Source organism: Microtus oregoni, unplaced genomic scaffold (genome assembly GCF_018167655.1).
Source record: "Microtus oregoni isolate MIOR12 unplaced genomic scaffold, Mior012 000060F_002, whole genome shotgun sequence".
NCBI lineage: Eukaryota > Metazoa > Chordata > Mammalia > Rodentia > Cricetidae > Microtus > Microtus oregoni.
In genome coordinates, this window is record NW_024543837.1 from 711171 (window position 1) to 732101 (window position 20931).

Here is a 20931-nt window from a genome sequence, read left to right on the forward strand (position 1 = left end):
TGAATAGAAACCTCCATGGTGAGCACAGGAACCAAGAGGCAATAAAAACATTTCAACAATGTGCAGGAAACCCCGGGGTTGCCAGAGGGTGGGACAGAGAATCTGTCATAACGTGGAAGAGCCTGGAATATCTCAAGTTTTTTTTGTGACACCTTGGACATTGGCCTAGCAGTCGTGCCCACTTTCTCCACACCTTTTACACTTGACCCCCCTGGCAAAGTCCAAGCTAATCCACTCTATTACGATGTGCACTGATACCATGAACATATGGAATCTTTCTCCAGGGGCTTGATGCTAGTTGTATCAGACAGACACAAGAGCCTTGCTAGACACACAAAAAGTGTTTCATATGTTAAATACCCCCTCCCATGTATGTGGGTACACACATCTTTTAGCAATAACAGACTAGCGGATTAAAATAGATTGAAATACCACATGCCCTGACATTTGGGAAGTTTGAGAGCATTAAAGACGATTCTTGTAGCACTCAGTACAAGAGTACTTTCATGATAGAAGTGAGTTCTTCCCAAACAATCTCTTCTTGTACCTAAGGGATACATCTTTTGTTCAGAAGCCATGCGTTTTTTCTTAAAAACGTCATTGTTGATAATGCACTTAGGGACAAGTATAAATTGATATCTGGAATGTTCGTTCATCAGAAAACATAGTCCTAAGGCATTTACACAAAAGGATACAAAGACATTTCAAACAGATAGTGCCTATATATCAAGGCACCAAATAAGAAAAATGTAAAAACACAGGGAATAGAATCAAATGCAGGTTTTCAAATAGACAGCATGTCACATTAAATTCTTTTTAATTTTTTAATTTTTATTTACGTGTCTGTCCGTGTCCGTGTCTGTCCGTGTCCGTGTGTGTGTGTGTGTGTGTGTGTGTGTGTGCGCGTGCGCAGGATCTCTCAAAGCCCAGAAAAGAGTGTCAGATCCCTTGGAGCTAAAATTACTACAGTCTTCTGTGAGCTACCTGACAAGTTGGGAGCTTGGGTTCATGGTTTTCTTGATACAGCAGCAATGGATCTTAACCAAGGACCCATCTCTTCAACCTTTGTACCAAGTTCACTCTCCTTAAAGATAAAAGAGGTAGATACAGTTATGAAACAATAAAACACTTCCTACATTGTAAGCCTGCAGAGAACTTTGTGGCAGCTGGGAACACTGAGGAATTAGACTCAAGGCAGGACAATGGGGAAACAGGACATCTTATTTGGCTGGAGAGAGAGTTACAGATGGACGGGATCAGAACTGAAAATGCTCAGTTAGCTTGCTTCCGTCTGTAGAAAAGCTAGAGTAAGAGGGGAGAGGGGGGACAGAATAAGAGGTAAAGGGAGCTCCCTTGTTTACCACCAATTAGCCAATATGCCTAAGCAAGAACTACATTTTTTGCATTGGATTTTTTTTTTAACTGGGATTTCTTTTTTTTCCCCTCACCCGAGGCGTCTTTAAAAAGTTAGTGAAAGCTGGGCAGTGGCACACACCTTTAACCCTAGCCCTTGGGAGGCAGAGGCAGGCAGATCTCTCTGAGTTTGAAACCAGCCTGCTCTACAGAGCAAGTTTCAGGACAGCCAAGGCTACAAGAGAAAGCCCATCTTAGGGGGAAAAAACTTAGTTAAAACTAAAATTTCCAAACAAAACAAAAACCACATTTCTTGCTTATATAAAAATTCTGAAAAGATTTTCTTTAAATTAACATGTTCTTCTAGTACAGTGTGTAGAAAATTACTTGATAGCAGAAAATTTAATACCAAAACTTCTGATACTCAAAAATGAAAATGTCTGGATACAAGAACTTTAATTTTTTCATATACATGGTGGTAAGGCAATTTAAAAACTCAGTTCGTACTGATGTAAAGTTCTCTTGCAATGCTTTAACGTTTTAAGGTGTATCCTCACATTAGATATTTTGTTGGGTGGAGGAAAGGCCATTTTGGTGAGAGTTTTCTAGCTCTAGCAGTTTATGATCTGGCACTTTGACATTTTGTCTACCATCATCTCGACCAGCAATCCGAGCTCAGCTGATATAATTAGTGTTAAAATCCACCAACGTTACTGCAGTGTTACTAATATTACAGGATGGTACTTTCATGTCAACTTCAGAACCAACGCTGTTAATAATCTGATTTCTTTCAGGTTTCTTGAGTAATTACAACTCGTTTTAAAGGAAGATTGAGTTGGCTCACACTCATGTACACAGGCCAGGCACCTATTAAAAGGTCCAGTGCACGACAATTTCACTTTCCTCCCTGGCATCATTATTAGACCGCAGGTTCATTAACCCTCAAGCACTATTCCCAATAAGCTTACAACAAGTTTAGTTCCACTTGGCATGGATAAACGGTGTATTTTATGTAAATACCTAGGTTGTACTCATAAATCTAGATTAGAAATAACCACTTAGCAGATGGAGAAGCGTGACACCAAAAAAGCTTGCTTTTAAAATGATTCATGCAAAACTTCACAGACCCCTTAACCACATTTTTCCACTTTTGCATATTTGTTGGACAACCAACATCCCTAAAATTAGCACCAAAATCTTCAGTTTGGACAGAAAATAATAAAGCAACATTAGGAATAAGTATTTTCGCACCTTATTCTGCTTTTAGGAGTGTACCTGTTCGGGAGTTGTCAAGGTTTGTCTCTTTCGTCGTTAGACTAATCAAATAATCTTTCTTACTGCTTCCAGCTTTAAGGACCTACCACTTTGTATTTGCTTGCTTGAACGCATGTGCACCACACGTTCACCTAGACCAGAAGGGGTTGTCGGATTCCCGTTTGTGAGCAGTCAGCCATATGGACGGAGCAAAACCCGAACCTGGGTCCTCTGTACGTCAGCAAGAGCTCCTAACCACTGCACCATCTCTCCAGGTTCTTACCCCCGGTTTTTAAAAAGCTACTTCCAGATATTATCAGGCGTGTCTTTGGCACTACAATTTACAAAGCAAAAGGAAAATATTGCTGTTAGAATGCCACTTCTATGCTGTGTTAACTGGTCCTCTCTAAAACGTTAATATCGGTTTTGTAAGCTTCAAAAGATTGAAGCAATCCTACTGAAATTAATGTTTTTAACCTGTAATCAAGTAAAGAAAATGTAATAAAAGAGAACACACCATGATCTTATTTCTCAAGTAAAAAGATCGTTGCATTGTTTTAAAATATGGCAACATGGTTACCATGTAATATACAATGTACTTGATGCGGGGTGGGGGCGGAGAATCAGCTCCAGTTCTAGCTTAGGAAAATCTGAACAAAGACCTCTCTGAGACAAGGCTTCTCTTTTCTAGGCCCCTAGGGCTGACTTATTTTGCTTCTGCTCGCACATGGAGCGGGTGTGATGACTGGCAAAGCCCCACTCTCCCCAACCTTAAGCATAGTTCCCCAGCTATGGCTTCCGGGTAGCCGGAGGGTGGTCCAGGAGCGCGTCTCCCTCCGTGTCCCCCAGATCCCTAGAGGCCGGAAACCGACACACCAGAGACGCCCCGAGCTCTGGGCTGGGCTCCTTCAGCCTCCCCAGACCTCACCTTTCTTCTCTCACACCGGCCACGCCCTCCCTTCTCCCTCCACCGGCACCTGCGCGCGCGCCCCCGATGCCGTGCCCGCCTCCCGCTGGTTGCCAATCACAGCTTCCTGCAGTTCCCTGGTTACCGAAACAACGGTCCTAAGGCTTTGGCCACGCCCCCTGGCGCTGCTTCCCGCCTTTCGCGCCCTTCGTCCAATCCCTAGCGTCCGAGTGCTCTCCGGTTCCCGCCTCCCCGGCCCCGCCCTCAGAAGCCCCGCCCCCTTTCGGAAGCAAGGCGGCGTCACCTGACCCGTAGGCGCTCCCTCGGTAGAAAGCAGGAAGGGGCGTGTGCGCGAAGGGGCGGGGCGCGAGAAGAAAGCAGCGGGGATGCCGGGAGTGGGGCGGGGCCAACGCTTGTCAGTCGGGTCTCGCGAGAGAGGACGGAAGCCTGTGGGAGCCCTTGGCCTTTAAAGTGCGATTCAGCCCTTTCCTCCGGGGCTAGTTTGTAAACACGGCTGGGCTCCGGGCTGCCAGGGGGTGGACAGGACCATGAATTAGGGACCTGGGCAGGTGAGTAGTGGGGGAAAGGGCCGCGATCTAGGGGGGCTGTGAGGATCTAGAGGAAGAAGGCGCTAACATGGCGACGTCTCTGCCCGTAGTCCCCACCCCCCGCCTCCCACCCCCTTGGCGCCCCTGCTGTGGACCCCAACCCTCCGGACGGCTGTGGCCGCGCCGCCGCCGCTGGCCTGACGGACCGACCGGACCCGTTAGGTAATGCGGCTGCTGCGTCTGCCTCTCCCTCGCGCGCTTTCCCAAGCCTGAGCAAAAGGGAATAACGGCTCCCTCAGACCCCTCCCTCCGCTGTACCATCCCCTTGTGTGGTCACTTGAGAGGTCCCCGGGGCGCTCTTCGGATCCGCCCAGCTGACGGGCGGGGGTGGACCCCCGCCTCAAGTCCTTGATCGGGCCGCAGGAGGGTCCACGCTGGGCTCCCCACCTAGGGCTCCGACGGTTGAGCACCGCGGGGTTTGGGATGGTGCGGTGGAGAAGGCTTGGGCAGCGTGGCTAAAGATCGAGCCGGGGTCCCGGGCTTAGGTGCAATGTGATGGAGGCAATGATATGAAGGACCTGGGAGCTAGAGGTGTCTCGGCCTTTCCCGTCCTTTCTGCCACCCTCACACTCCCGCCACCCCCCAGTTTTTCCAGGTGGGGCGGGGCTGAGGTGTGGGTGCAGGTTGATTCTGCTTTTTCCCCCATTTTTTTTTTTAATCTCGACGGGTGTTTTGCAGAGCTAATCTGTTCCTTTTATCAATACCCCAGAGACAAGGGAGAGAGAATCGTGTGGGTATTTTGGGGTGTGAGTGTGTCTGCCTGCGCCTGTCTCTCTGTCTCCATAGTGCTCATTCATTGAACCAGACCTAGGAGTAGCTGGGGACCATTTTTATGCATCTAGGTAATATAAAATTGTCTCTTCTTAATGGGGATCCTTAAAACTGAGGAAGCCAGGTAAAACTACCGTCAATATAATGGAGTAAAAGGGATTTATTCATTGTAAACTCTTAGGCCTGTTTATTAATACCTAGATTACCTTGTGGAAGTCACAGTTTCTTAGGGATTACAAATTATGGAGACATTCACATCACATGCATGTATTGCTATATTTGAAACCAGACCAAACTCTGACTCTTCTCTGAACTCACTTTTTCCTATTTGAAGAAATTCTTAACCCCTGGAATTGCCATTGTAGTAATAACCATCTCAGGAATACTCCTTCAGAGCCAAATGGCCTTGATCAATTGCTGGAAAGTAAGACTTTATAAAAGCCTATTTTCAAACAAGTCTAGATAATTTCCTGAAAGAGACACAGTAAGAATCTTGTATTTAAATTTACTAATCCCACTTGAAGAATCCACCGCAGCAAACTTTTTCCAAACATATAGGGATATTTTTTAGAGTAAGCTAAACATGTATCCTGTATAGGTTAAGAAAAGTTAGTTCATGGAATTTTTTTTATTTTGACTTTTCAAGACAGGGTCTGTCCTGGAACTCATGTGTAGACCAAGCTGGCCTCGAACTCACAGAGAACCTCCTGCCTCTGCCTCCGGATTGCTGGGATTAAAGGCTTACACCAACACAGCCCAGCAAGTTCGTGGGTCTTAATTCATCAGTTGTGTTATAATTAAGCTTCTAGGTCTTAAAAATAATTTTGAAAAATCTTCAAATTAACAGTGTTTATGCTGCCCTCCTAAGCTGTTTTTCAGTCTCAGTTTTAAAGATGCTGCTGCCATTAAGTTTTGAAAAATCGCTTAAAATGTAATATTGTGCTCACTTAGAACTTAATTCTTTGGTATCTGTTTTTGTGGGAGGGTGGTTTGAGACAGTTTCTCCTTGTAGCCCTGGCTGTCCTGGAACTCCCTTTGTAGACCAGAGCTCAGAGCTCCTCCTGCCTCTGCCTCCTAAATGCTGGGATTAAAGTTGTGAGCTACCTCCCTGCAGTTCTTTGTTATCTGTAATTTCTAGAGATGCACTTTCAGGGCGATTGTCTTATTTTTGATATAAGGTACTAAAAACTTCTACCTGGAGATTCCTTTAACATTACTAGGCTCTTTATTTTGTATTTGGAGCAATAGCAAATGTGTTACCTAGAAAAGCTTACATTTATTTTTATGTAGAGGAGCAATGTTAAACTAAGATAGTGGTGGAACTGGTTATATGTCAGCCCTTTAACAAATAATTGGGGGGTGCTTTGATGGGTGTTTAAAATTTTAAAGCTGTATTTTGAAATTCTATCATCCATTAAATATCTCATGGCTAACATTAAATCAAGATATATAGTTTTGTCTACTTTTAAAAATCTTGAAACCTTGAGTTCTAATCTGTACTTTATCTGTACTCTCCCAATCAATTATATATCTAAATCTGGTAAACAGCTCTACCTTACATGCTGTTTCCATCATTTTTGCCTTTGGGCTCTTCCGATATGATATGTGTGTCTATGAACTGGCATTTCTTTCTTTTGTAACTCCTATTGAAATGCCCTTAGAAAGGTAATTCCTTCATATTTAAAACATAATTCCAGAATGTCCCTTGATTAGAAGCAATGAAAATAATTGTATAATTCAGTTGACCCCTTTCAAAATTAGTAGGGATAGTTCTTGAACTACTCCTTGTATTATTAACTTGTAGCCTAGAAAAACTACCTAGCATAGTTATATAGTCAATAGTTCGACATTTTTGTGTTTATCTTATATTCACATCTATTTCTTCAGACTAAAATTTTTCCTGAGATGCTATATGGTCTGTGTATTTTTTAAAGATTTGCTTATTTTAATTAATTTTTTTGCTTGAATGTGTGTATGTGCATCATTGTGTGCAGTGCCTTAGAGGACATCTGAGATCCTGATTCCCTGAAACTAGAGTACAGGTCTTTGTAAGCCATGATGTGGGTGCTAGAGTCTGCCCCAGGTCCTTTGCAGGAACAGCAGGTACTCTCAGCTGCTGAGCTTTTCTACCCTTGTAGGAAAGCTCTTTCCTATTGAGCTGTGCATTCCCAACCCTCTTTATGTAATTTGTTTGTAAGTTTAATTTATGTAGTATGTGCCTGTCTGTGGGGTGCTGACATATGTATGGAGATCACAGGACAACTCTGAGGAATAAATGTTCTCTTTCCACCTCATGGGTTCTGAGGACGGAGCCCTGGTCATCAGAGTTGATGGCAAGGTTCTCACACATGAAACCGTCTCATTGGCTCTAATGCTGAAGTAGTAGAGATCGTCATCACTGTTTTTGTCTGTGGGAGAAAATTCCTAGAAAAAACACTTCCTTTGTTCTGTTTCTCAAAAAAGTTCAAATAAGGTATCATTTCATAGAAAATGGAGGACTGTTATGAGTCTTTAAGGCCATGATAATTGTAATTACCTGTTTTATATCACAAAATATGGAATATACAATTATAAACATGTATGTGATATATATGTCTTCTTGTTGACTTTTATTGACAAACCTAAAACTGGTATATTTTCAGTTTAAGATAGATTCTATGATGCTTACTTTGTTTTTGTTGATCATTGTAAGTTTTTCATCTTATTTATCATTAGGCTATGTATAATGTGTTTATATTGGTGCGTACATGCCACGACTTGGGTGTGGCAGTCAGAACAACTTTATGGAGGCAGTTCTTTCCACCTTATATGGGTTATGGGTGTTGAATTCAGGTTATTAGGTTTACACAGCAAGTGCTTTGCTGGCTGAGCCATCTCACTCCCCCTAAAATAATAATTATTATTTCTATTTCTTTTCTTCCCTCTGCTCCTTTTTAGGGTAGACCAAAAGGGTCGTAAATATATTTTGGGGTGTAGGTGTATTTATTCAGGTTCATATCTTATCCAGTAATTCTCAACCTTCTCCCCCCCCCCCGTTCATATCCCAAAATAAAAAGCACTGGAATATAGTAGTGAGTGACTTGTTACCGTGAGATCCTTGACAGAGTTCTTAGAGTAATTGTACTTGGCAAATGGACAAATGGACAGACAGATTTGACTTATTTTAGTAGTATATGGTTACCCCTCCCCCCTTTTTTGATACAGTTTCTCTATGTAGCCCTGGTTATCCTGGTACTCAGTCTGTAGACCAGGCTGGTCTCAGACTCAGAGATCCCCAGGCCTTTGCCTCCCAAGGGATTTAAAGCATGGGCCACCTTCAGTTTTTAAATATGTTCTCTAAAATATTTTCCTTTTGTCTAATAGGCTCTAAACTTTTGGATTCCAGTTTTCTACCTTTACTCGCTTAGTTTTGTCTTTCCTAGCATTATAGTTTTCCATTCTATAGATTTTGTGATATCTGATGATTATCTACAGTTAATAAGTCACTTAAACCACTCTTAAATTTCCTGCTATTAAATGCCTGAATGGAAAAAAATGCTTTTTTTCTTTTCTTTTCTTTTCTTTTCTTTTCTTTTCTTTTCTCTCTCTCTCACTCTATAGTCCAGACTGGCCTGAAACTTGTGATGGCCTCAGACCCATGGGAGTTCTCTGGTATCAGCCACCCTGTCCAGCTAATTCGCTGTGTTCATTTATTTGTTTGTTTGTTTATTCATTCATTTATCCATTTATTTATTTACTTCTTTTTTTAAAGTTTTCTCGAGACAGGGATCCTCTGTGTAATCCTGGCTGTCCTGGAATCACTCTGTAGACCAGGCTCACCTTGAACTCAGAGATCTGCCTGCCTCTGCCTCCTTAGTGCTAGAATTAAAGGTGTGTTCCACCACTACCCAGCAGTGCAGCTAGTTTTTAATAAGTTTATTTATTTAATTTTGAAGACAGCATCTCACTGTGTAACACTGACTGGCCTAGAACTTGCTGTCAAATTGTGCTGGCTTCTAATTCCCAGAGATGTGCTTGCCTTTCCTCATGGGTATCGTTGACGGTGCACACTACCATGCCTAGCGGCTGTGCTCTGCTACTTTTTTTTCCTTTCCCTGCTTTTAACATTGAATTAATAAGCATAATTTTCTGTTGTATACACTTTACAGTATTTGATACCTTTTTCTTTCTTTGAGTTGGCTCATAAGATAATAAACTCAATGGAATTGCTTATCAGAGGAAGTAAATATTTATGAGGTTGCCAAGACTTTTGGTTTCTCCCAGAAAAAAGTTAAGCAGGCTCACGCTGGCATTTTAGTGTAAATGTGGTAGCTTTGCCATCATTTTTCTAACTTTGTGGTTATGATTGTTAAGTATGATGTGATTACTTAATTGAGAATTATTAAGGGAAATAAGTTGTATTGTTTTAAGTTTCAAAGTCATATAGTTGACTATATAATTTTATAGTTACTGAACAATAACATATGTACTGGGACAAATATCTATTTCATATTTTCTGCCACTTCCATTTGTTTCTCTTAAAGTTGACTGAAACTTTATGACAACCTAATAACATCAGTGCTTAAATTTTGTGCACTTTGCACATTGAATTTATTGGTTTTAATTTATTAGCTACTTTCTGAATTACATATTTTAACGAATTATTTAATTTTCTTTCATATATTCTTCTGGCACAATGAATGTAGTTTTAGGGTAGTTGTTAGGACTCAATTGTCATGAATCCACTTATGACCCCCATAATTTGCTTAGGCAAATTATTTGTTTTCTGTAAGGAGAACTGCACTTAACCTTGTAAGCATTTGAGCAGTGTATATCAGTGCTCACAACTGCGTCAGGACTGGCTGCATGCTCAGTGCGTGTTAAGGTGATTACTGTCGAAGATGACCCAGAAATGATCATCTTCTGCAGTCCCTTTAGGAATGCTATGGCATGACTTGCAGAGAGTACAACAGTCATTTATTTGGTAGCTTTGGCAACAAATTTGTATTTTCCCTAGGAATTTATAATTTGTAGTAGAAATTACTACCTTAGAATTTCCATAAACCTATTGCAGAGAATTTCATTTTGTTCCATATGTACCTTTCGCCCTAAGTCAGACTTACCTTTTCATGTAGTAGTGTAGCATATACATATTTTGAGATTATAAAAATTGATGCCATAGTTTTCACTAATCCCATCATCAATATTTTAGTGAGATCTTTCATAATATCTTCTAATGAAATTAAGATGCTACAGTTTTCCAGGAGGTGGAAGCTTGCATCTTTAATTCCAGCATTTGGGAAGCAGAGACAGGTGAATCTCTGAATTCTAGGCCAGCCTGGTCTACAAAGTAACTTCCAGGACAGCCAGAGCTACATAGAGAAACCTGTCTTGAAAAAACAAAACCAACCAACCAAAAAAAAAAAAAAAAAGACATAGTTCTAATATTTTTTTTTCTTTTGAAGTTTTTACCAAGAATTCAGCTAACATAGTTGTACCATCAGTTCCCAGTTATCATGTTGCAAGTTGCTGGTGTCTTTCTGTCATTTGTTGGGTATGTTTTAGTGGTGAAATATGGCTATTGGGCTAGGGATTTTTCTTTCACTTTCCTGAACTTCAACATACTTAGAAAAAGAGAGAAAGAAGTGAAATTACTGTTACTGTAATAGGAATTATATGTAATCTGTATTTTCCTTGTTGTAATGAAAAGTTTTTATTAGTGAGTTCTTACTACTAATGATGATTGACTAAGTGTAATTTTTTACAATGTGTGTGTGGTGTACCTGCATATCCATGAGGATGAGCACATGTCTGCATGGTTGTGCATTCACATGTGTGCACATTTATGGAGGCCTGGCAAAATTTCCAGTGTTTGCCTGGATTAGTCTCTACCTTATTTTTTTTTATTTATTTTATTTATTTATTATGTATACAGTGTTCTGTCTGTATGTCTGCAGGCCAGAAGAGGGCACCAGACCTCATTACAGATGGTTGTGAGCCACCATGTGGTTGCCGGGAATTGAACTCAGGACCTTTAGAAGAGCAGGCAATGCTCTTAACCACTGAGCCATCTCTCCAGCCCCTCTACCTTATTTTTAAAGTTTTTATTTTTTGTTGTTGTTACTATTATGATGGTGATGATGGTGTATTTATGCATTGCATGATGTGTGTTTGTGGGCATTCATGCCATGACATGGGTGTAGAGACTGAAGGACAGTTCTCTGGAATCAGTTCTCTCTGTCCACCTTTGCATGGGTTCCAAGGTTCAAACTCAGGTACCTTGACTCATCTAGCCATGCACATTTGTTTTCGAAGTGGCGTCTCTCACTAAAATTGGAGCTCTTGCATTCAGCAAGGCTACCTGGCGATTGAGCTCTAGAGATCCACCTGATTCCTTTACCCCCAGCACTGGTTCCAAATTCATATCTCTCTTTTTGGCCTAGCTTGTATGTGAGTAATGGAGATAAAATTCAAGTCCTCATTCTTGTGTGTCAGGTCCTGTGCTGACAACCATTTCTTTGTCTCCTGAATAATTCCAGTTCTTTTTCTTTTCATTTTGGTGTGTTTGTACATGTGGTGTATGTGCGCGTACATGTACACGGGTACATATCAGATTAATTTCTTCAACCTTTCCTCTACCTTATTTTTTGATACAAAATCTCTCTCTGAACTTGAAGTTCACTTTTGGGTAGGATGATTGTCTAGTGAGTTCCCAGGATCCACCTGTCATGATGTGTGCTGAGAATTTGAACTCAAGTTCAATGCTGAATGCATTACCCACTGTGCTATCTTCCCAGCTCCCAAATCATCATAATTCTTGAAGTGTGAATTTCTAGTTCTCATACATAAAGGCCTAGATTTGATCTCTGGCACTGTATAAACCACTGTGTTGTAACACAGGTATGTGATCTCAGTAGTGGGAAAGTAGAGGCAGGAGAGCTGAAGTTTAAGGTTATTCTTGGCTCCATAGCAAGTTCCAGGCCAGCATAGGTCATACGAGATTTTACCTCTGAAAACGAAAGCAACCTTGGCTGACTTAGAACTCACTAGAGAGATCCTTGCCTCTGTCTCCCAAGTGCTGAGTTTAAGGTGTTTGCTACCACACCTGGCCCCAAACATTTTATATTAAAATTTTAGAGGGGGAAGGCAGTAAGTATATTTTATTCTATGTTTTGAGCAAAAATGATACTGTAAACATTATATCATATAACTTAATCCATTACCAAATCTAAAACCATGTTATTAGTAAAATGATGTGGGCTTTGCCTCCGTATGCTGTGAATATCATTGGTTAATAAAGGAACTGCTTTGGGCCTTTAGCAGAGCTATAGGGAAACAGAGCTAGGCAGGGAAAACTAAACTGAATGCTGGGAGAAAGAAGGTGGAATCAGAGAGAAGTCAGGTAGCCCCGCCAGAGACAGACACCACAACTTTACCCGGTAAGCCACAGCCACATGGTGATACACAGGTTACTAGAAAGGGGTTAAATTATAAGAAGCTACAGCTTTAAATAATAGAGTTTTTGTGTGATTATTTGGGGGCTGAGCAGCCGGGGACAAGTGACCTCCCTTCCACAGTAAAACTTAATCTACTGCTTTTCATACTTGTTGCTTTTAAGTCTGTGAGTTCTGGGAAACAACTAGCCCACTCAACGCAGGCATTGGTGGTCTGGAAATAATTTAAAATAAAATTTAACTTTGAAAGTAAACTAATTTGCTAGATGGTGGTGGCACATCATGCCTTTAATACAAGCATTCAGGAGGCAGAGGCAGGTGGTTCTCTGAATTAGAGGCAGCCTGGTCTACAGAGTGAGTTCCAGGACAGCCAGGACTGTTATACAAAGAAACTCTTGTCTCTAAAAACAAAAACAAAGCCCCAAAAAGTAAGCTAATTTATTTGTTTTGGGTTTTGTTTTTCTTTTGAGATAAGTAGCTTTAGCTAACCTGGAATTCACTATGTAGACCAGGCTGGATTTGCCTTCCCAGAGACCTCCCTTTCTCTGCCTCCTGATTGTTGGGATTAAAGGCATTATGCCCAGTATTACTTTTTTTAAATTGAAGACTATTTTTGTGATATTGAACTGATATTACTATTTAATACTCATTTATTATGTGCTTTATGAATCTTTATCAACTTTGAGATCAAAGCTTCAGTATACTGTTGATACTGATATGCCTGGAAAATATCTATTGTGTGTCATAAGTAGAGAAAAAATTAAAATCTGCTTGATATCTGTATGCTATGAATATGTTTTATTGCCATTGGTTAATAAAGAAGCTGCTTTCGGCCAATGGCTTAACAATATAGCCAGGCTGGAAAAGATACATATATAGAGAGAGAAGGTGGGGTCAGAGAGAAGCCATGTAGCCACTGCAGGAGACAGACACCGGACGGAACCTTACCGGTAGGCCACAAGCACATTCTGATACACAGATTAATAGAAATGGGTTAATTTAAGATATAAGAGCTAGTTAGAAATATGCATAAGCTAATAGGCCAAGCCGTGTTTTGATTAATACAGTTTCTGTGTGATTAATTCAGGTCTGGGCTGCCAGGAAACGAATGAGCAGCCTTGGACAACAACTGCTTCCCTCACTGAGGTTGGGAATACCTTTCTCACTTTTGAGGAGTTTCCTTTCCCTCCAGTGGTGAACTAAGCATTCCATAGCCAGTATACACAAGGATGATATCAAATTCACAAACTAACAATCTGTTTGACCCCCACAGAAGGTTTTGGTGTTAAATGTGTAATATTCAGTTTCTAGGCATAAAGTATGAGTTAGTATTTATTATTAAGTATGATTTAGTATTAAGCATTAGGAAAACAGCATTTAATGTCAAAGTAAAATGCAGTATAACTTACATAAGCTTAATACTGTAAGTTCATGCCCTAATTTGTATTGTACACATTATTTTCTTAATTCTTTTTGGTATCCGTTAAGTACATGTGAAGGATTGTAGTGAGATAGTATATAAAGGAAATCAGAGATACTTTAACATTGAATAGGTAGTAATTCTTTTTAAGTTACGGCTGTAGGTTTTCATACTCATGGATTTAGGTTTGTTATGAGCATATTGCTGTTCCCAGGGTCGTACTAAGATCACCTTTTATACTTTGTGCTACTTGTGAAGTTATGACGAAATTGTACCACAGAAAACTCCCTGCCTATATATGGTTCTGCTGCCCTTGAATGACCTTGTGATAGAGCACAAATCCATCCTCCTGATACCTTAACATTTTTGTTCACTATAAAGGTTTTCCATTAGTGACTTATAAATTGCCATACACTTAGCATCTTAAGACGGTATAAAATTATTTTTATAGGTCAGGAAAAGTCCATTTAATAAAGTTCTCTGTGGTGTTTCAATATATGTATAAATTATGTAGCATTTTAAAACAAGTTGAAATTTCTTCTCAGTCATCTTTCGTTTTTGCATGGTGAAACACTGAAAATCTAGCTTTTATAGAGCGGTAGTACTTAATGGCTATCTGTAAGAGCATCTACCATGTGTGACTTAACTCAATGATCAGCCTTTCCTCACCTTCCTTACTTTTGCAGATGGATAATCACTGTTGCATTCACTCACAGTTTGTGTGTGTGTGTGTGTGTGTGTGTGTGTGTGTGAGAGAGAGAGAGAGAGAGAGAGAGAGAGAGAGAGTCTTGTAAAGTGTGTTTTTGTTGTTTATACATGGGTAAGAGAATGTAGTGCTTCTCGTTCTTGGTTGGCTTATTTCACTTAATATAAAACTTATAAACATATAAACAGAGACTGCTTTAGTTTCCCAGCTACCCAGATGCAGATAATCACACGGAAACTATATTAATTAGAACACTGGCCAATGGCTCAGGTGTATTCCTTGTTACCTCTTACATTTTAAATTAACACATTTCTATTAATCTATGTATCACCATGAGGCTGTGGCTTACCGATAATGTTCTGGCATCTTTTTCCTTTGGCAGCTACATGGTGTGTCCTTGACTTCACCTACTCTATATCTCTGTTCAGATTTCCCGCCTAGCTTTACTCTGCTAAGCTATTAGCCAAAACAGCTTTATTTATCAACCAATAAAAGCAACACATATATAAGTCGACATCCCACATCATCTCCCCTTTTCTGTCTAATTAAAAAGGAAGGCTTTTAACATAGTAAAACTACATATACAAAACAGTTATCAAACAAGAATTATAGTTACATATTGAGCCTGTTTACATTCATCAAATAAAGGAAAATACTCTTATCTATCCTATCTTTGTGAGTCTAAGTTTTATATCTAATTTATCTTTTATTATAACAAAAGTAAACTATAATTATAACTATCTTGTCTTCAATCCATCAAAGACCCCAGAAAGATATATTACCTAAGTAAACTGGAAGTGCATTGTAAGCAACTTCCAAAGTTCTAGAAATGACAGATATCTCACTACCTGGACAGTCACCTAAAGTTCTTTTTTAACATTGGGGCATCTATCTTCAGCCTTTAGGCCATAATATCTGGCACACTTTTCAGTAAAGCAGGAAATAAGATCTCTTCTGCCATGTAATGGCAAAATTTATCAGTTGCTTTATTCGGTATTCTGCATAATGTCTGGCAGTTTCTTCTGTGAAGCAGGAACCCTGAAGGACCATCCTGCCTTTTGGAAAGTTCAGCAGTCAGTTTTCTGTAGGTCCTGCATGTCCATTTTATACAGCATACTATTAAGCACTCCAGGCAAGAGCAGTTTCTTGCCCAAATAACTAGCTTTGCCACATTGAAGGCAAATTTCATAACAAGTTTCTTCAGTGCACATGAACCTCTCAAAAGGTGCTGCCAGAAGTAGACATGTATCACTGTTGAGAAATTCTTAAGTTCTTAAAACCTTTTAAATGCCATATTATGTACGTCTTCGAAAGGTTTGTAGGACTAACTATCCATGTTGAATATATCTCTGTACCTCTAGAAAACCTAACTAACATTACTACAGTTTGACTGTTATAGATGACTATTAATCCACAAGTTTTAATTATACATTTTTAAATGAGCTGTATAAACATAATACCTTAAACAAGAGTAGAAATATACATATAACAAATTTGACCTTAAATTTGTTCAATAATGAAGAAAAAAATAAACTAAATTCTTGCTTCCTTTTCATTGCTTCAACATAATTTTGTTTGGTCCAGTGTTTAAGAATACTTTATTGATCATTTTTTACTTTGTAATAACTGTGAACCTAACGTCTCAATTTTCATGTTTATTCTTTTCTTCATTCTCATGGAAGTCCCTCTCAGGAAAGTGTATTTCAATTAGTATTTCATAAGTGGAAAACATAGTCATTAAATGAAAATTGTTTTTATTATGAACTACAGGGCATATAAAGAATTCATAACATTATTGAACACAGAACAAGATACAGTTGATAAAACCATGTTTTGCTTTTAGCAGAGATACATTATTGGAAAATATGATTAAATTAATGGAGGTGCGTTGTGACAGTCTTATTTAAAATTATCCATATTTTGAAATATAAAGCCAGGGCAGGGTGTGCAAATAAGATTTCAGTTAAGTGAGGAGTATAAGGGCATTTCTAGTTTTGAAAGCATGAAAATGAGGACTCAGGGAAAAAGACAAGTTGAAGACCTAGAAACCAAGTATTCTTGGGAAGCTTTCATGTGACATTATTGATACAGACCCCTCAAGGTTGTGACTTTGTAAGTTTGTCCCAGCAATCTTACTATGTACCACCCAGTACTTCTCTTGTATGTATTAGACTCTTGAGTTTGTGACCAAGAACAGATTGGTTCTCTTTAACACTGATGCCGTCCTCTGTGCTCTGTGTTCTAGTAGTGTTTGGTTCAGGATAGAGTATTTACTGTTGGCAGTCCTGGTACCTTTGTGTGGAGATATTGCCTGTGCCCACAGGTTAGTTATGCCCAAATGTACAGAAAGTGGGTAGGATGATATTGGTGAAGGAGAGATTCCTTACATCTGTGACTTCTGAGCTTTAACAAGTGTTCCTTTTAATCGAAGTCTAGGTGATTATGGAGTAAGTTAAGCTATGTAGAACAGGTATGGCTGGTTAGTTTAACCTTGTTGCCTTTTGCTTGAAGGATAATTGCCCTGCTGTGTTTCAAGATGCTAGTTCCAGATCTTTTGTGAACAACTGCTGAAATAAGAGCATAAACATCTGTGTGCAGAAAAACATACCTAAAGTCACACTTGTAAAAATGAGCATTTTTCTGAAAAACAATAGTTTGTAGGAATCTATCTCTGCCTGAAATATGTGAGCTTTTCCTATTATTATCACACAGAGCAGTATGCAAGGCCAATCTGCAGGTGACGAGGACGAAGGGACAATCATGAATACCAGGATGGCAGTGTAAGAGCGCAGAGAAAAACGAATTGTACTTGGAGAGAGTAAACTACAGACTGTCCACAAAATTGTCCTTGAATTGCTGTCCCATTTATAGCTGCATTTTGCATTTATGTTGCTAAATATCTTTTTTTGAATCCTTTCTCCATAAGGAGCAGTTTATATTTAAAACAGATTTTTTTTTCCCCCAGCCTTGCAATGAGACACTTCCTGGTTTCTGATTTTCTACTTTAAGATATTAAGGAAACTTCACTAACCCTAAAGGAAAGTATTGCCCTTCTTTCCAATAATCTGCAATAGGGAAATTCCCCCAAATTCTTATGTGGCCTGATAATAGGGGTTCATTCCAAGGTGATCTATTTCCTTTTGAACATCATGCTTTGGAAATCAGTACCTTTCCCTAACATGGTTGATAGCTGAACCATCTGCCAACTTCTTATTCATCTCACCTTATCCAGTACTTACGTAACAGACCTGTGTAGTCATTTGTAAATTTTTTGGATTGTCTATAAGAGCTTACCCTCAGCCTGGCTGTGGTGGTACATGCCTTTAATCCCAGTATTTGGAGGCAGAGGTAGGTAGATGTCTGAGTTTGAGGACAGCCTAGTTTACATAGTGAGATCCAGGACAGCCATGGCGGCTACACACTACACAGAGAAGCTCTGCCTCGAGAAATGAGAGAGACAGAGAGAGAGAGAGAGAGAGAGAGAGAGAGAGAGAGAGATAGAGATATGTCCCAAATGACAATGATTTCAGATTTTTCTTTTCTCTTACATTGGCGTTCTGATATTCATGATTGTCCCTTCTTTATTACCTACAGATTGGCCTTGTATATATAGAGAAATCTTTATGAATGAATGTTGGTCATTCTCTGCCAGTGGCAGGACCTTTAAGACACTTTTATGAGCTGTTTACATTTTAGAAAGAAATGAATAGGATGGCAATTAATTATCCAACAATATGCATCCCTTTTTACTCACTGATATTTCAGTTTTTAACTAGGCAGATGATGGCCTGATAATGGAGACTCAGTCCCAAGGGAATGGTACAAGATCATCTCTTTCCTTTTGAACACCATGCTTTGGAAATCAGTACCTTTCCCTAGCATAGTTAATAGCTGAAGCATCTGCCATTTCACTTTGTTCACTTACATAACAGATCTATGTAATCATTTGTAAGTTTTGTAGATTGTCTATATGAGTTTACTCTCAGCCAAATAACTTCCCTGGCATTTTTTGGCCACTTGTGACTAAGTTCTACCCCATAGAATGTCAGTAGAAATTTTCTCTGGTGTTTGTGAAAAGCTTCCTTAAAGGGAAGTCATTATTTACTTTCCTTTGCTGTGTGATGTACAGCTATGATGACTAGAGCTTTACAGTTGTGATAAACCTTGAAGGGAAAGGACTTATGAGCACGTCAGAGCACCAAAGGGCCCTGAGTACCTTATGATTATGGTTCCAGGATGCCTGTGTTTACGTGAAATAATTTAAGTTCTAAACAATATAAGGTTGCATTTAATCAGTGGATCTTGTTCTAGCCTGCATGCATGGAACATCAGGCTATTTCCATATGAGATACACATAAACTAGGGTCCATAGATTTTATTGTGTAGCAGCAACATAAGAAAAATAGTTTTCACTATGAACGTTATGATGCCTGAATTCAACTCTGACACTTCATTTATTACTTGTTTTTTAGGTATATACTGCTAAAAATAATTTATTTTCTTCCTTTCACCATGGTTCTATTGCCTTACCACCATCCTTAAAGCTGGTCTATATCTAGTAGATGGTAATGTGTTGGCAATTGGGGTATTATTTGGTGACCATCTTTCTGAAACATTTGAGATTTTGGAAGAAACTATATAATAAGGTGAACAGTGGGCAAAATTTAAATATAACATGTATGTTAAACAGGGTAAAAGTGTTTTCTGTTTCTCTCCTTTTCTCTAGAGATACTGATGGCAGCTTGGAAAGTGCTGCTTGTGTAACAAGAACTTAAGGATTCCTGTCAGCAGACTAAAACTCATGGCCCACCAGCGACAAAGGTAAAGGAATTTGAGCTTCTCCCCGATCCTGCGTGCGCGTGTGTGTGTGTGTGTGTGTGTGTGTGTACATGTGTACACATGCACATTCATATCATGAGTGCATGCATATGTTGAGGCCAGAAGTCAATGTTAAATGTCTTTCCATTTGTTTCTACTCTAGTTTCTGAGACAAGGTCTTTGAACCTGGAACTCACTGATTCAGCTAGACTAACTGGCTGACTGGCCAGCAAGCTCCAGGGTTTCTTCTATCTCCACATTTTCAGGGCTAGCCTTTTTTTCCCATGAGTTCTGGAGATCTTTTCAGGATTGTGCAAAAAGCACTTCACCAGCTATGCCATCTCCCTGCTCCAAAGTAAAACTTTGAATGTAAAATTGTTCTCTTCATATTGTAATGATTAGTCTCTAAAATATTAATGAAAATAACAGCTGTTTGTGTTTGACAGTCCTCAAACACTAGTAGCCTATATTGATAGTATTCAGTCTAGGGGGTCAGGGAGGGATCTAGAGGGTTAGCAAATTTGGAAATGACCTCTTGAAAATGAGATGTGTATTAGCATATGAGAACACACTAAAGACTTAAATTCTATAATTCTTTTCATAATCCAAAAGTTCTTAAACTTAGCTTTTTAGCAAAAGGTCCAAAAAAGTCCTAATTTACCTAAAAAATTGTAAGGTAACAAGTTAATCTATAAATTGTTTTGTGAGTTACAGAACTTTAAGTGTTCATATGTTTTGCTCTTTTTGAATGATCTGATATTAGCATATGCAGGATGCCTAATCTCTCTCTCTCTTTCTCCTCAAAGGAGTTTATGTTATTTAGGTTCTCATAGTCTGATAAAGTACTTTAATTTTAACTTATATTTGTGGGTATTTAGCTTTAATCATAATTTTACTTTATGCTTACAAATTAGTACACTTCAACAATTTAGTGATAGAATTGGTTAATACACTGTAGCTTTCCGTCTGGAATAAGATTATAGGACCTTACTCAGTCTATACCATGATTTTTGGATGGTTTTGTTTGGATGTTGTTTTGAAACAAGTCTTACATTCTTGTTCAGGTTGACCAAGAACTCACTGTATAGCCCAAGCTGTCTTCAAACTCAAGACATTCTTCCTGCATATACCGCAGTAGCCAACTCTAGACCAATTTCTGCTTCAAATGGGAATAAAGTGATGTTAGTCATGTTTTACATATAGACTTAAAAATTTATCAGTGAAAAAATTAATGAGTACTTAATATGAAGTTATTACCCAGTGTTTTTAAAATCTTTTCTTTCTTCCTTTCTTTCTTTTTTTTTTAATTTTCGAGCCAGGGTTTCTCCGTAGCTTTTTTGGTTCTGGTCCTGGAACTAGCTCTTGTATACCAGGCTGGCCTCGAACTCACAGAGATCCGCCTGCCTCTGCCTCCCGAGTGCTGGGATTAAAGGTGTGCGCCACCACCGCCCGGCTTTTAAAATCTTTTCATTCGAAATTATATGGCTGTATATTTTCAGTAGCTATAAATTTATAAAGTACTCTTTTAAGTTATTTCTGGTCTGGAGAATTAGAGCCTCTGTAACAAAAATGAAGCCTCAGAAGCCTGGGCTAAATCATCTTATTATCTAAGCCATCTCTACTACATCTTGCTCTTATTTTAAAGAAGAAAACAGTGGCTT

At 39.3% G+C, this 20931-nt stretch overlaps 1 protein-coding gene across 2 annotated transcripts in view; it reads left to right on the forward strand.

Moving 5' to 3' along the window:
• The first annotated feature begins 3943 nt into the window (after window positions 1-3943).
• LOC121439096 (cyclic AMP-dependent transcription factor ATF-2) overlaps window positions 3944-20931 on the forward strand; it is a 70408-nt gene continuing 53420 nt past the window's right edge. For both annotated transcript variants that reach the window (XM_041639598.1, XM_041639597.1), the window contains exons 1-2: window positions 3944-4083; window positions 19179-19273. The gene's annotated coding sequence lies outside the window, so the exon portion shown is untranslated. The remainder of the gene's footprint in view (window positions 4084-19178; window positions 19274-20931) is intronic.